The following is a 17580-nucleotide window of genomic DNA, read 5'->3' on the forward strand; positions in this document are numbered from 1 at the left end:
ATTTTTGAGATCTTGAAAGTAAGTTTTGTGCAGAAGTGCATAAATGCTGTTAGTCGTGTACCTGGAGAATTGGATGTAGCCAGAATGTACCAGGGGACAGACTGCTATGTGAGAACGATTTATGATCTGTCAGGTGTAGACTTTTATAGTGCTGTGCTAAGAGACAAAGAAATTTTAGGAGCTGCTAAAAGCAACACAAAATATGCTTTCAAGCTTAATGAGGAAAGGCAATAGAATCTAGTTGGCATGGAGGGCTGGTTACATGTGTTTTAGAAAAACGGAATTGTTCAGTATTATATATTTTGATTTTTGCTAAATTTGTTTTGAACAAAATGGATATTTATGTCCTGACACAACAAGCAACAATTCCAATGTCTATCAATCTAATAAGTGTCTCATTTGAAGATAATGTTCCAGGATTTTTCTGTATAAAGTTGTCATGAGTTCCCTTTTCCAATTATTGTAGAGCAAAAGTTACAATAAATAAATAAATAAACAAGTAAATAAATAAATAAATTCTTTATTGTCTTGGATGAATAAATTATCTGTACATTAGCCGAAATCATTTCATTTAGCTAATTAGAAAATGGTTCTATTGGAATGATCCTAAGTGAAGTAAAGAGTACTTATTGGCAATATTGATAAATTCAGTTTTAGGCAGTTTATTGCTAGAACTACTGACCCACAAAGACTATTTGAAACACATTTCATAATAGGCAGTGCTACCAGTGACTGGATAGTCTTAGCTGTCCTAAAGCTGTGTTTTCTTTAACCATGTTAAAGATGACTCACACAGTGCATTGGAACCCGTTGAGAAATCAAGTATTTTAAACAGATGCCAAATATCAGGGATAAACTCTTTCCATAGTTTACTCATATTTTTGGTATTTTTATCGTTATGATGTACCTTTTATACTGATTCATAATTTGAAAATTTCCTATAATATTCTTCGGTCATATTTTCCCTCTTCTACCCCCGCACTTATCACATTCTTCTCCTCCTTCATAAATTTCTCTCTTTTATAACAAGTAAAAATAAAAACAAATAAATTCCACCTGGTCTGATTTGTATTGGCCAATTACTTTTGAGTATAGAAACTGCCCTGAATCATAGCTAATATACTTGGTATAACTCCCTTCAGGAAAACTGATTTTTTTTCTCCTCCACTTCTTTGCTAGAAGTGGAACTTTATGCCCACTTCCTTTTGGTATTTTAATTATATTTCACAAAAACCTATATATCAAGTTATTCTAATGAGGTTTCTTAGGTCATTCTCAGTTTCTCTATGAAAATGACTGCTTTAGTAGAATTCTCCTCAATATGTACAGAAGACCACACATTTGATACTATAATTTTGTAAGTATGACATGAACTTGCTGATTCATTCATTGACATGTAATATCAATATTATTCTTCCTAGACCATATATATACATATATGTGCATATATGTATTAATATATATTTTTTCCTTATATAAACCATGATGAACCAATTCACACAAACATATCAATATATGCAAAATCATACCTGTGGATTTGTCCTATAGTAATGTTTTTCCTAAAGTAATATATATATATTATAATTTGAAATTGTTTAAAATTGTGTAGACAAGGGCCTGGTATTGAACACTGGCACAATAAATGTTTAGTCTAGGAATCCTAATAATCCCCTTGAATGTAAATATCTTGGTCCTATCTTCTGATGACTACTTAAATCAAATGGAAATGCCTCTGTTCTTAAAATCAATAGGCTGCAAACTTTAGCCTAAATAATTAGCTGTGTGGTGTGTGTATGTTTGTGGGGTGTGTGTGTGTGTGTGTGTGTGTGTGTGTGTGTGTGGTGTCTGTCTGTCTGTCTATGTACTTCTTCTCTACATATGTAGATCTGTAGATTTACAAACGTATGTGAGCACAGAGTTGCCTATATTTCGTATTACTGTTGGTGACACTAAAAGTTTATATGCAGGCTTTATGAGGATCATTGTTGAATAGCTTAATATTTCCCCCTGATGCGAGATGGCATGTTGCTCATTGGGTTCAGAGCATAGATTTTTCTGTAGCTTGATAATTCAAAATGAACATTGAACACACAGGAGCAGATCAGTGATATATACAGTATATACACAAGGGCATTCTTTCTACTACACCACCTCAGTTTGAGTTTTTATCTCCAAGAATCATCTCTATGATCTTGACCAATTACATCTGTGATCTTTGTTTTTCAAGGTACTAATGCACCTTCCAAGGTTGTTTTGAAATTAGATCAACATAGACACAGATGGGACCAACAAGAGAAGCGGGAAGTAAAGAGGAATGAAATGTGCATATAAGACCATTTGCTATACCACAGATTTAATGGTATAGAAAATGCATTTATATGCACCCACTAACAAACTTAAAATGTAAATGCATGCAACAAACTAGAGATTTCAATAATTTCTGGTGTTTGGAATAAGCAAATTTCTAGGCGAATATCCTTCCAATGTGGCCTCATGCTTACTTGACAAGGCACTAGAACATTCCATGGAGAGTCCCTACTCCAATCCAAATAGAGGAATCTACTGAAACAGCACACATGATGAAACAACATTGCTAAAGTGTGGTGCAGTAGCAGATGCACTCCCTTCCCCATTGTCTAATTCTCACAGATTAAAGCTGATCATATTTCCAGTATGTCAAGTCTTAAAGAGAAAGAAAAACCACCACACATCCACTGCTAGATTTTTGATCTGTGTCCCATTCTACTCACAAAATTTGGTTTATATCCAAGTGCCTACGTTTTTAAACTTTGTTAAGAACCTAATTTATGTGGATGTGTGCTAACAAATGCAGGAGCCTTCAGCTTTAGGGTAATAAAAATTGTTCCTTGTCTGTTTATATTAGAAATATTTATTTACAGATAGCCTCTGTTTTTTTTTTTTTTCTAGAAAAGACATTTATGTGTCGAGGAGCGATGTAAGAAAATGTCTGGGACTCTTTTGGTCTCTTTCAACAACACGAGGTTTGGATGACTTTTTTTAAATTTTGTAATTAGCCAGGATAATAAATTTTCCTCTTTCCTATGTGGATCTGAATCTATTGTTTACACCAACATGTAGTTGTCATTTGGACGGAATGAGACTATAGAATTCAGAAAAGAGAGTGTGCTAGTGATCTGAGTCTCTTATTTCTGTCCTTGCTGGTTGGATGTAAAACTGAAGCTGTCCCTGTCAGTTTGGGTCTGCCCCATTTTTGTTTCTTAGAGCCATACCTGGGCCCAATCACTAAGACACCCCTTGATCCACACATAATCAAGAGGAAAATTTAAAACCCCAGGAAAAAAGCTTTTCACAGAAAAAGGAATTGCATCCTCCATTTTTTACATGCTAGAATCAGCCTTCAATTTTCTCCATGGGGATCTGTTTTATGTGTTATTTTGGTTTGCTTCTAACCCTGTTTTCTACTGCAAAAAAAAAGGCAATTTCTATTACTGGACCCTTGATTCGATGTGCAGTTAAATGCTACATCACAGCCGAGTTTTGATATTTCACAGTGGACGGGAAAAGTATTAACAAAGTTTGTGGTTTCCTCCACATATAATAACCACTAATTCACAGGAGTTAGGGGTTTCTCATGTCTGACTCTGTACTTCTAGAACATCCGATTTCCTATCCTTTTCATCAGGATTTCACCCAAATATAGTAGTATTTGAAGTCACTTGTTTGCTTGTTTGACAGACTGTCAGTCTCTTTGTGGTTTTTACTTAAATGGTTCAAACTTCTAACTCCTTTGGTGATAAAGGACCCAAATGTGCAAGGGCAGATGTCAAACCCTAGTTTATTTTTTTTCCTAAGGAAGCTTTCTATGTCACCATGCAGGTCTGTAGAAACTCTAACAGTATGTTCCTCTAAGTTAGATCATTCCCACCGAAAACACCCTCTAAAGATCCAGTGAAGCCCAATCACAGAGATGTTGGCCAGAAGGATGCCTCTTTTAAAAGCTAACCGTTTTCTGTCCTGGAGTTTTGAATATTCAGAAAGGTCAGGCATTGCATGTAACAGAGTTCAGCAAAAGAAACTATCACTAGAGACTCAGGAGCGGTATGAACCCCAACCTTTATAAAACATAGGTGTGGAAGTGCGGCCATCAATCTAAAAATACAGAGTCTATTATTGTGTGTGTGTGTGTGTGTGTGTGTGTGTGTGTGTTTGTTCATGCAGATGTGTGTGCCAAGGCATGTGGAAGTTGGAGGAAAACCTGTGGTATCAGTAAGTCCTTTGAGGCAGGGTCTCTTGTTTACCATTGTGCAAACAAGGCTAGCTGGCTTGCATGCTTCTTGGGAATTTACCTCCTATCTCACTGTAGGCATTTTGAGATTCTGGGTGCATAATTATTAAGTCAACTATTACTCATGTTCTTGAGATATGAACTCCAGTTTTCACAATCCCACAGCAAGCACTTCATAAACTGCACCATCTCCTAGGCCATGGGGAATCTTTTTTATTGTTCCTACGTATTATTTTTTCATTTACTCTCTAGGCATCACCTTTGTCCCCAAATGATATAAATACTCAAGGGAAAATTGCGACATAGCAGATCAGGATCATAAACCTAATTACTGTGTGACATAAACACATTTATTTAACCTTAAAAGAACTTGAATTTACCCATGGGTTAAAACAAAGATAATAGTATTGTGTGATAACATTATGGTAATTGCATATGATAATACACACAAGCTGCGTGCAATATAGTCAGCATTGATCCTTGGTGAATGTTTTAAAATATTCTTCATTTGAACTCTATTCTATTAGAATTAGATTGGCCACAGATTCACTACTTTATAATTTCTTTTAACTCTGAAACTATTTTACTATGTCTCACTGATTTATATGTTCATTCAAATACTCAAACCTCCACATTTGGAAAACAATTAAATTCTGTCAGGGAAATGGAGATGATAGGTGAAGGAAATTAAGTTACATCATCTTGGCATACAGTGTGCACGAAATACATAATTGTTGAGTCAATTAGCATATGTGTATATTCCATGCCATTCAGTTTGGTTGAAGAAATGATATAAACTTAGTATAGAGTATGGCACAGACTCTCATGACAAGAGTTTCAAATTCCAAGATATGTGTTGGAAGATTTATTCAGATGAATGCAAAATATCTGACAAATCATGGATTTCCTACCAAAAATTTAATCTTCTAAAAAAGTGAACCTTATATTTCTGTCATTTAAATAATAAATCGTTTATGAATTGGAGGCCAACCTATCTTTTAGGAAAGAAACCATGCTGTCACATATTCATATAGGTGGGAAAGGAGAAGCATATATTAAGAATCAATGGGACAAAACCTAATATATACATTTATATAATAAGTATATAAAATATAATATATATTTAACACTACACACACACACACACACACACACACACACACACACACACACACACACAGAGGATTCTATCTGATGTGCGTTTAGATGGAGAAATGGCTTGAACCTCAGGAAAACCAGAGTTTACAACACCTCTAAAATTAGTTGAGACTTTACAAAGGTCAACACTATTCTGACACTGTTAGGGATTGCCAAAGCTTCTAAGATACCCAGGACCTCAAAGTCTGAATCATATTTAAAATGACCAAGAGAAGAGAAGTAAAAGCAATGCATAACCCATATATCATGACGTGGTAATGGAGGCTGTAGGAACAAAACAGGAACATTAAAACCCATAACCAGAAGTGTGCTGAAGGAAAGTAAGGCTTCTGCTGCTCTAGACAGAGTACCTGGTCACTTAGTTTAGTAAAGAAAATGGAATGATGGTGGATTTCCTCCTGTCTCTTTATTAACCTTACCAGTTAAGGACATTTTTTATTTTCTTACATTTCTACTGACTTGACAAACTTTTCTCCTCTCACTCCACTGGTAGTGTCTCTTTTACAGTCATGCCCGAGGATATTTCCCAATTCTCCCTTCGTTCCCTGGTTACAAGGATCTCTGTGCACATCCTGGCCCATAGCCTTCTCTGCTGATGGTCTAATGAACCTATACACATTTGCATTTCTTAGTGCTCTGTCCTAAATCATCTATTTTCCCATGCTGTACGCTATACATTGGTTTAAGTTAGGATAATTTCAACTTTATGATGGCGCAAACATTACAAGTATTCCAATTGAAACCAAATCCTAAAATTCAGATTTTAGTTTCTCCTTAGGTTAGTGGCACACTCTACATTACTACTCTGACATCGTCCACTCTGCTCCTGTAGCTTCTAGTAGCCATGTGAAGGCAGAGGAATTAACTGAAACTCCATGGTTTTCTGTGCACCATACTCTGGGGTTTAATAAAATAAAGAAGTCTAATACAATTTTACTTCTGGAATTTCCAATATATGTCAGACTTATCAGGACCTAATCCTAACTGAAGTAGACAGGAATTTGTATTTCCTTACAATACACCTCCTTCTTTTCCTCCTCCTTTGCTTTCCTCTTTCTTTCTCTTCTTCCTCTTCCTCCTCCTCTTTCTTCTTCCTCATTTCTAGCTTCTGAGCCCACCAGCAAACATCCTACATGAAGCGGACTTTGTAAATACACTTTAAAACATATTTCTGGGGGGTCTTTCTTTCAGTCTCTGCTCCACACTTTGATTCCATTATTTCCTCCCGTGAGTATTTTTGTTCCCCTTTCTAAGAAGGTCTGAAGCATCCACACTTTGGTCTTTCTTCTTTTTGAGCTTCATGTGGTTTGTAAATTGCATCTTGGGTATTCTGAGCTTTTGGGCTAATATTTACTTATCAGTGAGTGCTTACCATGTGTGTTTTTCTGTGATTGGGTTACCTCACCCAGGATGATATTTTCTAGTTCTATTCATTTGCCTAAGAATTTCAGGAAGTCATTATTTTTAATAGCCGAGCAGTCCTCCATTGTGTAGATGTCCCACATTTTCTGGAGGATGGAGATGTATCCATTCCTCTGTTGAGGGACATCTAGGTTCTTTCCAGCTTCTGGCTATTATAAATAATTCTGCTATCCAGCGACTGCCCCACCTGGGGACCATTCCATATACATATACCAAACCCAGACAATATTGCAGATGCCAAGAAGTGCATGCTGACAGGTGCCTGATGTAGCTGTCTCCTGAAAGGCTCTGCCAGAGCCTAACAAATATAGAGGCAGATGCTCACAGCCAACCATTGAACTGAGGACAGGATCCCCAATGGAAGAGTTAGAGAAAGGGCTGAAGTACCTGAAGGGTTTTGCAACCCCATAAAAAGAACAATAATATCAACCATCGAACCCCTCAGAGCTCCCAGGGACTAAACCACCATCCCAAGAGTAAACAGGGAGGGACCCATGGCTCCATCTGTATATGTAGCAGAGGATGGCCCTATCTGCATCAATAGGAGGAGAGGCCCATGGTCTTGCCAAGGCTCGATGCCGCAGTATAGGGGAATGTCAGAGTGGGGCGGTGGGAGGGAGTGGGTTGGTGGGTGAGGGAGCACCCTCATAGCAGCAGGGGAAAGGGGGATGGGATAACAGGTTTCTGGAGGGGAAACCGGGAAAGGGGATAACACTCAAAATATAAATAAAAATATCCAATTAAAAATAATTAAAAATTAGAAAACTGCATATAAAAAGAAAGGAGAGAAAGAAAGGAATGAATGAATAAATAAATAAAAAATAAATAAATAAATAAATCGAGCTGGTACCTACCTAGAATCCTCACATGATACGGGAAAATACTCTATATGCTACCAAAGGAAAAAGGTAAATGCCCTTTGGTCTACTATGATGACCTCCCTGAAAGATACGTTTTGCTATAGTAACTGACCAATATCCTTGGGGTGGAATCCATACCTAATATTGCTTGGGTAATCAAAAAATCTGATACTAGATAGGCTAGGGTCCTGGGGAAAAATCAAATACTACCGTTCTACTAAAGGAATGCAGGGGAACATAATTTGTAATGACCTTCTCTTACACTCATAGATCTGTCTGTATCTTGCTCAGCCATCATCAGAGACACTTCCTCTTGCCGGGGGTGGGGGGAGCAACAACAAAAGAATAACAACAGCAACCAAAACAACAACAACAAAGAAAACATAGGTCTCATATAGTTCTGAATTTTTTATTTTGTTCAGGTTTTATTTTGTGATGTTAATTACAGCATTTGAAGGGGAGGAGCTAATTCCACACAAAATGGAAGACTATAATGTCCCCATCAAACTGCTAAAAAGAGTGATGAAGCTACATGAAGAGTCAGTTTAGATTCCTAGTGTTGTCAGGGTGTGACCACAATCACCCATCCAGCTCAGAGCCCGAGAACCCGGAAGCAATTTTATATTCTGGTGCAATGGTGAAAAGGGGAATTAAAAAAAAAATAGAAGAAAGAAAACTACACCACAACACAAGGAAGAATTAAGTCCTGGGTGACTGGCTCCATCATGCTCACCCTCTCCACCCTAAAATGGCACAAAAGAAATAGCTAACCACACTGTAAAGACTACTTTTGGTGTCAAACAGGTAACTGATGGGCTAGGACGAGAACACGGCACGATGGGAACAGGGCACGATGGGAACAGGGCACGATGGGAACAGGGCACCATGGGAACAGGGCACGATGGGAACAGGGCACGATGGGAACGGGGCGTGACCATCGGTCTAAAAGTCCCTTTCATGTACGTGCTTCCGAGCAGATAAGATCAGGACACCAGGATTTGATGTTTGGGAAGTCACAATTTCATCTGGGGACTGAGTACAGAATTTCAAAGGGTCCACATAGCCTGGCATCTTTATAGGGGCTCCTCCCCAACCCATGCCAATAGCTAAACAGGACCCTTCTGGAATGGGGTTTCTGCTCTACCTCTGAAATTGTAAACACTTTTGAAGCCAAGTCATCCTTAGCCTAGAGATCTAACATGGTATTTATCAACTCTTGCATCCCCAACATACAAAATTAAAGGTACACTAAATCATAGCTATCTGTGCCTATTTAAAACCACATGGATCTGAGTCATTCTTCTCTTTCTCCATCTTCTTTCCTTCTTCCTTCTCTCCTATCTCTCCCACTTCTCAAAAACTCTCAACCTGGCTTCCTTTTCTACTGTCCAATCACAGACTCTAGCCTTGTCTTTCACCTGCCCTAACCTGCTTACAGATAGCAATCTATACAAACACATTTCACTGACTCTTTATCAGTAAATATATATTTATCTTATATCACTCCATTCACATTTATCCTTTCATCATTAATGATAATATCCCAGATTTTGGTTAATTTTTCCATTGTTCGCCTATGAAGTAATTTAGATGTATGATTTAGTACATTTAGTAGTATTATGTCTTCTTTATAACTCTTTTTGAGTTATTAGTAGTAATCTTATCTTTTATTTGTCTTTTTCACTATAGAAAATGTGAATTTTCTTTAAATTTAACTTAATTCCTGAGTGTCAATGTATTCTTCTTGATACATTTACATCCACACTGTCCTAATTAAATCCTTAATCTTGGAGATATCCTCATATTTTCCCTCTGTGGCTGTTTTTTCTGGATTTGTTGTCCAGCCCTTGTTCTCAACTCTCCCTTGACTTGGAATTTCATAAGCTTTTCTTTTGTGTTGAATTTTCTTTTCAACACAATCTTTATTTGTCCATGTTTGTTTAGTTTTACAGCATCTTCCTTGAGAAAATAGCATAGATACTTCTTGATTCAGTCCATAGTTGAAGAACGAATCATTTCAGATTGGAGTCCACTAAAGCAACACTCTAGGAGTCGACCTAATGAGGAGTTCTGGAACATGAAAGGAGATGTCTGTGTTCTAGTTGTTATACTGTTAGGAAATGGGTGAAGTCAAGTGGAAAATCTCAGCCATCCCTTTCCAGAAGGTGTGGCAAATGAAAAGTTGCTAAAATTGCACTTAAAAGGAAGCACTGGTTAGAGGAGCCATTTCGATGTGTCTGTGTGTGTGTGTGTGTGTGTGTGTGTGTGTGTGTGTGTATGTTTGTATGTATGTGTGTGTGTATGTGTGATTTAAAAATATTCTTGCTTTTGCCTATGCCCCATATGATTATGAAGTTGTCTTATTTTCCATAGTCACACAGTGGTCTTTGTGATGGTAATTTTTGTGACATTGTTTAAGTTGGGCAGGAGAACAGTAAGGCCCAGCCAGCTCAGAGTGCTAGGCCAGCTTCTGCCAATACCAAGGCCAGCTTCAGAGGCAGGCCAGCTGAAATCTCTTTATTGCTGCCTGTCTTTACTCACCTTTAATTCTTTGGCTCCTACTCAGTGGAATTCATATTGTTTGGTTGTTGAACAAGGTGGGCTGGCCTTTTGATTATCTTTTGATTTGTTGTTTGGCTTTCTCTTTTCTATTTTTCGTCTTTGCCTTTCCTTGTGTTCTCTCTGGCTGCTTTCTAAATCTAACTTGTATCTTTTCCAATGAATTTAATCTTTAGGAATATTTTTTGATTCTCTAGACATTTCTTTTCATGGCACTCTGTTCTTGTTCATGCACTGAATACATTATTTTTCTCACTGTGAAGACAGGAGAGCGGAGAGATGGCCATGGCTTGATTTCATGTTCATTTACTTTTGTTTTGTTAGGGTTCCGTATCTCTGTATTGCCGTTCCCCACACATCCTGTCCTCTATGTTTCTTTCTCTCCTTCCATTTCTCCTTCTGTGTCAGTAGTGGAACATGACAAAGCCCTCAGTGCCTCCTTTCCCCTCTTTTGTATTAGCATATTCCTTGTAGGGTAATGTGGTGGATGGATGCCACACCATAACTATGAAATTCAGTTAGGTTAGTGATGTGGTTTTGTCAAAACCTATATTTTATGTCTAGGAGTCTAGATTCCAGGAAAAACAACTTGGGTAAGGAAGCATGGTGATTCAATGTGAGCACATACATTTTTGGTCATCATATTCCTCCAGCCCAGAGTGAGTCTTGGTACTTCACATCTAAAGGCATACATGAAGTAAGAGAGTCAATGAAATGGAAGAGTTTCTTGAAATTGGGAAGGACCATCCCATATAGCCTCCTAGTCAACTTTTCTTAAACTCTCTTTTAGACCTTGTGAAGGAACACTGGCCTACCTTAATTTGCTAGATTAACATGATAAATAACCAAAGAAATCAGTGAAGTGTGTTAGCAGGAATAAAATGAATCACAGAAAATACACATATTGATATAATGTTGGTAAATATGTGAACTGGGTGCGACTGTGTACTAGACTCACATATCACATCAGTGTTATTCTAGCTTTGTGACTCGATGATTTACTGAACCTTATAGATATAAGATTCTTAATATGTGAAGATGAAAAATAATAATGTCTATTTACTGATGATATTGGTACTTTTTGTAAGTTGAAAATGTGTGTGTTTGCATTTGCATATGTGCTTGCGAATGTGTGTTTGCATGTTTCTCTCTCTCTCTCACTCGTGTGTGTGTGTGTGTGTGTGTGTGTGTGTGTGTGTGTGTTGGCATATGTAGGGATGTATGTAAAGACAAGTTGTGAGCATCAGGTATCTTCCCCCACTCTAAGACAGAGATTTTCTGGGATCTCAGAGTTTATCAATTCAGGTACTCTAGCTAGCAGCTTGCCTGGGGGAAACTCCTGTTTCCACTTTCCAAGCTCCCAAATTACCAGTAAGCAAGGGACTTTTTTATTGGGTGCTGGCTATCTGAACTCCCACTGGTATGCTCATATTTCAGATGGTTTCCCCACTAGTGATTTCTCCTGAGCCCTGTTGGCAGTTTTTAATATTCTCTGAGAGACTGCCAACGGTCTCTAGTCTAGCCTCTTCCATATTCTCCAGTGTATCATGGTGGAGAAACTGAGGCTGCATTCAGCATTCTTTCTTCAATGTGTTTTAAATGAGATTCTGCCATAAAGAGGCATTGGTTTGAAATTTCAATGCAGATACAACGGAAGCAGATTTTAATTTTTTTCTTATATTTTTGAAATGGAATTGTACCATTTCTTTTTCCCTGTCCTCCATCTAACCAATTCCTCCCATATATTCTTTCTTGTTCTGTTTCAAATTCATAGACTATTTTTTATTAGTTGTGGTTACATGCACATATATTAATTGTAGTTATATGCATATACTTAATGAAGGTAATATATTCATCTTATATTATATATATCATGAGAGTAGTTTATATTATTATTTTTTGGATTGTTCTCGGAAAAGTACACATAATTAAAACCGAATTTTCTTTGTAAGTGGCTTCTGATGGCATCTAAGTTTGACCTAATTTTGTATATGTGCTAACAAATCAACTAACCAACTAACCAAACAAACATGATACTAATACAGTGGGTCAAACCATGCCAGCATATTCAATTTCTGAAGTATGCATCTAGGACGGATCTGAAGTTAAAAGAGTAGTAGAATGTGGAAATTATTGACTCAAGTGGAGAAAGTTTTATGAAAGATTTTTAAAGTTGGTTAGGGTTTAATGAGCCTGTCATCCCTCTGTGTTTGCCCTGGATATGTGTCTTATTTGAACAAATGACCTTGTAGTTTCCAGCCTCTGTATTTCCCATAGCACTTAGCACAGAGCCAACCATGTAAAATATCTTCACAATGACTTATTAAATTAATTTCCTTAAATCCCTTCTGGACTGCCCATTTGCCTTCATTAATTATGTTAGACCTAGAGTAAATGACCTCTACTTGCTGGCCTGGCTGAATTTCATCTTTGCCTTATAGATTGTTTGAGCATTTTTTTTCAGAAGATGAGATAAACTACTATGTTAGAACCTATTCGTTTTGCAGATGGGGATAAGAACATTTTTATATTTCATGATTTTCTCCTCCCTTCTCTTGGAAACCTGTCTATGCAAGCTTCTCTCTGCATATACTAGTTTCTAGCTTCTCTCTCCCACAATGGTTTCTAGTTTCAAATTAATGGTTGTGAAGTGAGAATAGAGACCTCCTTTGCCTTTGTCTATTCAGCTAGAAAAAAATCGCAAATAAACATTAGATTTTTAGGTATTATCATGAAGAATATAAATATGCCATGCCAAACTGTTTTTAAATGATAGATTTTCATTTTTTTAATTACACTAAGTATCTCTTCGGAGAGTTCAGAGAGTCTAAGCTTTATGAGTTGTGGTTGTGATTTATTTGCCCATATTTAAAAGAATCAGGAGTTGAGTTGGGATAGAAAATTGATGCCCAAGTAAAACTTAGAAAGAATGAAGCTTTTTCCCCCCATTTTTTGTTTCTAGTGCAGGAAATGAGGCAAATCTGTTATGATGGCATAATTGTGCCTCTGTCCCCATCTCATCATTCATTAACGGCAGGATAAATATGAATCCTGGATTTTGCTAATCTGATGGTCTTGGCTCTGTTTTAGGTAAACAGTGTAAATTATTTCCAGAGGAGCTGTGCATAAAAATGTGTGACAGTTCTGCAGAATTCAGCACTCATAAAACTTACAAAATTTCTGTCTGGCCCAGGGGACACTAACTACCCATGTGCCTTCATGAACCCAGGGGATGACATCAGACAGGCTCTCTCCCTCTTCACATCCTCCTCCGGTGCTTGGTTGCACCTGGATGAAAGAGAGTCTGCCAGCATTTCTTTAGCAGGCTTCTGGCTGTCAAAACAAGCTGAAGCCTCATGGGGATGCTCACACTTGCCTGCTGTGGAGAAAACACTGTGTTAAGTGTTTTACATATATTATCCTATTATATCCTTACAAAGCCCTTTGAGTAGGGTCCCCATTAAGCAAATGATAAAAGTGAGTCTCATGGAGGGTTAGATTTTTAATAACCTACACTGTTTAATTGGAAATTTTGGAATTCGAGCCCCCGTTGCTTGGTACCAAAGTGGGCACCATAGTACATTGCTTCTCGGAGTGTTCTGTTGGTAGCATTGCTCCCAAATCCCTCCTTAGCCCCCTTTATCCCTTTGATGCCTGTGCTAGTCCAGGCTGCCGAAACAAAAATGCCATGACCTGAGTGATTTAAACAAAGCAAAAACATCCTAAATTCTGAAGCCTGAGAGCAACAAAACTATCAAGTTAACACGGATAAGTTCTGGGGACATCTCTGTTTCACAGACAGTGATGGTCACGTCTTCTCATGAAGTACATGGCAGGGGCATGGATAGCTTATGGATCTTCTTATTTTGTAAAAGTATTAATATAGTTCATGTAGACTCCATCATCACTACCTGATCACCTCCCAGAGTTGCCATGTCCATGGCATTGACAGCTGAACTTGAGCTCATAGATTTTGGTGGAACATAAACATGTAGTCCTCAGGACTGCTTGATATTAACTGGTGAATAAAGCAACATATTCTATGTGAAGGAAGCCAGGCCTGTCCTATATTCTGTGTGCCAAGCATTCTTTGTTTCCTCGATATTTTCTTTCACTCCATTAAACCATAGAAAGAAGGAAGACAAGGTCCATGAAGACAAGGCTATTCATCTGCTGAGTTCAGAGTTGAGTCTCAGCTTCCTGGATGCACACCTTCCTGCATGAAGGGCGTTCTGTACACATACCTACTGGATGAATGAATTTCCCCGCTGGTGATGGCTTCCAGTGCCAAGGGAAGATTGTACACCATTCTTTTTGTTTTGTCACAGAAAAGGAAGGCTGCACTTTGGAGGAATAAATGAACCTTTTAGAATGCACTGAGGAAAAAAAATCATAGAAGTTTCTACAAACCACAACTAAATAGATATAAAGTCTCCAGCTGCTCTTTCAGAGTGGCTTGCCACTGGTTATAAACTATAGGCATTTCTGTCTCCAATCCACTAAAAGCATCCATTTTTCTTCAGAATAAGTTTTGGTCCATTAATCAAACCCCTACCAGCAGTGGTTGGTGCCTGTGTGATAGGAAGCAAAGGATGTCTTGGTCTAAACAACGAAAATGCTAACTCTGCCCAAAGAAATGACTTCTTTTCATAGCCAATGTTCCTTTGTTCTCAATTAATGTCTTTTAGTGAGAAAGGAACAATTCCTATAAGATTCTTTTGGTTGCTTCAGTGATGTATAGAACCATGATAGAGAAAGACATAGTCAAAATGGAAGAGAATTCATGCACATGAGAAAAAGAAAAACAAAGCCCACACAAGTCGAGTAGGGATGTGAAGGAAAGGAAGGGGCAAATGAGAATGGGAAGGAAGAGGAATTCAGTTCTTCTTAAAAGGCTAACATTAGACTTTGGCCTTTAGGATGAATTTTATGATGTAGAGGGCTCAGGAGGTGACGGTTGACACAGGGACCTGCCATTCAAATATTGGAATCTGAGGTTGGATTCCCAGAACCCATTGGAGAAGTTATACATTGTGGGTTGTAGTATGGTTCCACTTGCCTGTTGCCCAAGGGCTGGGATGGAAAGTAGGGCTAGGAGGACCAAAGAAGACAAGTAGATGGGTCTTGAAGTTCTTTGGTCTTCTAGACCAGGCAAATTGCTGAGCTTTTGTTTCAGTGAGAAAGGAAGGAAGAAAGGAAGGAAGGAAAGAAGGAAGGGGAGAAGGAAGAAAGGAAGGGAGGAAGGGAGGAGAGGAGGAGAGGAGGAAGGGAGAGAAGGGAGAGTGAGAGAGAGATGTATTTACTTGAGGAAAGGCTCCTGCCATCTGTTGCTAGCTTCTACAAACATGCATATGCACTTATGCACAATGCTATGTTGAATACATACATTGATACATACAAACACAATATTACAACACACATATCCTACACACACTCACTCACACAATATACACACAACATGCACACATGCATACACATGCACAAATTATTATGCATATTAAGGAAAACAGAGTTATGGTTTGTTTTTGATTCTAGATTCTAGTTTTCCAAGTTTAAGTTCGTGGTTAATAGTCTTATGGCTCTGTACCTGTGGCAAGAGTACACTGACTGGTCTAGAGTACAGGCTTAAGAAAACCTTTTGTATCGAGGCCAAGAACAAAAGGGAAAGAGGCAGAGAGACCAGAGTCTTGAACTCCCCTTAAAGAGTATGTCACCAGTGCTCTTAATTTCCTACTCAGTCATCCCAAATCCTAAAGGCATTACCCTTCCAGTAGTGCCATAGCCTTTAGCACCTGATCCATTATAGTACCATCTACATCATAGAGGTTCATAGAGGGAAAAAAGTATAAGCAAATATCAAATTCTTTCAACACTCCTGACTTTGATTAGTCAATAAAAAAATCCCTATGTACTTATACAGAAGAGAGGCTTAATATACATGCCTGGATTACTGCATCTGGGGTAATACTGTAGATTTTCATCTAACTGTACCATCCAGGTTTTACAATAAAAAAGGTAGTTTGATCATTACTTTTAAGGGAGCAATTCTATCCCCAATTAAAGGCCTGATGTACATAAACAGATACACCATTCCCTTAACACTCACATAGAGAAGTTACTTTTTAATTGCCTTGCTTATGATTTTAACTTCAAAGCCAGTAATAGTTTTTGAATTAATAGCTCATAGCCCATTTGATACAGTGATATTTAATTAATGAGTTCATAACTCCAGTGGCACATTGTCTTTCTGACAGCTAGCTCCTCAGGTTGTTCGTTTCCATATTGCTGACTATTTGTCTGCTAACCATTCCTAGAGAGGTCAATTTTTGCCCCTATATTCGTTCTGGACTGGATAGCAAAAAAATAAATAAATAAATAAATAAATAAATAAAATAATGTCCTCTTCAGAGAGAAAGATGGCTTTTTCATGACTCTCTTGTGTGTGAGGGCTCTAGGATCAGATAGAAGTTCACACTGTTTTGACTTAAACAGAGAAGAATCATCTCCTGTGGCATTATCTACAATGTCACTAAATACTTATCCTTTAGCATAAGCCTGGAAGTTGGGCAGCTCGATGAGTAAGGTCACGTGTCTCCCTTCTTCTTTCCTACCATACTGGAGCCCAGTATGCTCTTTCTGACCACACCTCTCTCCCATGCAACCGACAAGAGTTGGCCAACTATAGTTCTTGAATTAATGATTATTTTTATTTTTTTATTCTTCACATTTTATATATGTATAAATTAAGACATCAAATCTAACCTCATTTCCCTCCTCTAACTCCTTCCATATTCAGCCATAAATCTACCTACCAACTCAATGTCTGTCTTTTTTCCTTTCCTTTTTTCCTGTTTTTTATTGGATATTTTATTTATTTACATTTCAAATGTTATCCCCTTTCCTGATTTCCCTCTCTGAAAACCCCCATCCCATCCTCCCTCTCCCTACTCCCCCACTCACTCACCCACTCCTGCCTCCCCACCCTGATATTTCCCAAAACTGGGGCATCAGGCCTTCACAGGACCAAGGGCCTCTCTACCCACTGATGTCAGATAAGGCCATCCTCTGCTACATATGCAGCTGGAGCCATGAGTCACTCCATGTGTACTCTTTTGTTGGTGGTTTAGTCCCTGGGAATTCTGTGTGGGGGTCTGGTTGGTTATATTGTTGTTAATCCTATGGGTTGCAAACCTCTTTAGCTCCTTCAGTTCTTTCTTTAACTCCTCCGTTGGGGACCCAGTGCTCAGTCCAATGGTTGGCTGCAAGCATCTGCCTCTGTATTTGTCAGGTTCTGGCAGAGCCTCTCAGGAGACA

The sequence above is a fragment of the Rattus norvegicus genome, chromosome 6 (assembly GCF_036323735.1).
Source record: "Rattus norvegicus strain BN/NHsdMcwi chromosome 6, GRCr8, whole genome shotgun sequence".
Classification (NCBI taxonomy): Eukaryota; Metazoa; Chordata; class Mammalia; order Rodentia; family Muridae; genus Rattus; species Rattus norvegicus.